Source organism: Atta colombica, unplaced genomic scaffold, assembly GCF_001594045.1.
Source record: "Atta colombica isolate Treedump-2 unplaced genomic scaffold, Acol1.0 scaffold210, whole genome shotgun sequence".
Classification (NCBI taxonomy): Eukaryota; Metazoa; Arthropoda; class Insecta; order Hymenoptera; family Formicidae; genus Atta; species Atta colombica.
The window spans coordinates 1,757,286-1,757,773 of record NW_017259306.1 but is presented as its reverse complement, the minus strand read 5'-3'; positions in this window follow the sequence as shown (position 1 = coordinate 1,757,773).

Below are 488 nucleotides of genomic sequence, written 5' to 3'. Positions count from 1 at the left end.
TTTTTTTTTTTTTTTTTTTTTTTTTTTTTTTTTTTTTTTTTTTTTTTAAAGAAAATTTGCGTTTCCAACTACGTACTCGTTTCGACAAAAAAGTATACTGAATGATTCATGATTTATTTTCGGAATTAGAGGGCGCTAGGAAAAGTAAATTATTTTGCCTCTTCTTGTGAAAAAAACTATGTACATAACAAAAAGGTGAGATAGAGCGAAGAAGTAGCTGTTTCACTGATTTACAAATGTAAACATTATATCGCTTTGTAAGATTGTTCTATATTTTGTGGTTGCTTTTTGAAGATATTTATAAGTACGTTTATAAAAAATAAATAAATATAAACTGTAAACACATTAATAGATCATATGTTCATTACATACATACAAATATATAGCATATATATGTAATATATCTCATGAGATACGTATATATCTCACTATATATTTATATGTATATATGTGCATAAATGTGTGTGTGTGTGTGTGTGTATGTATAT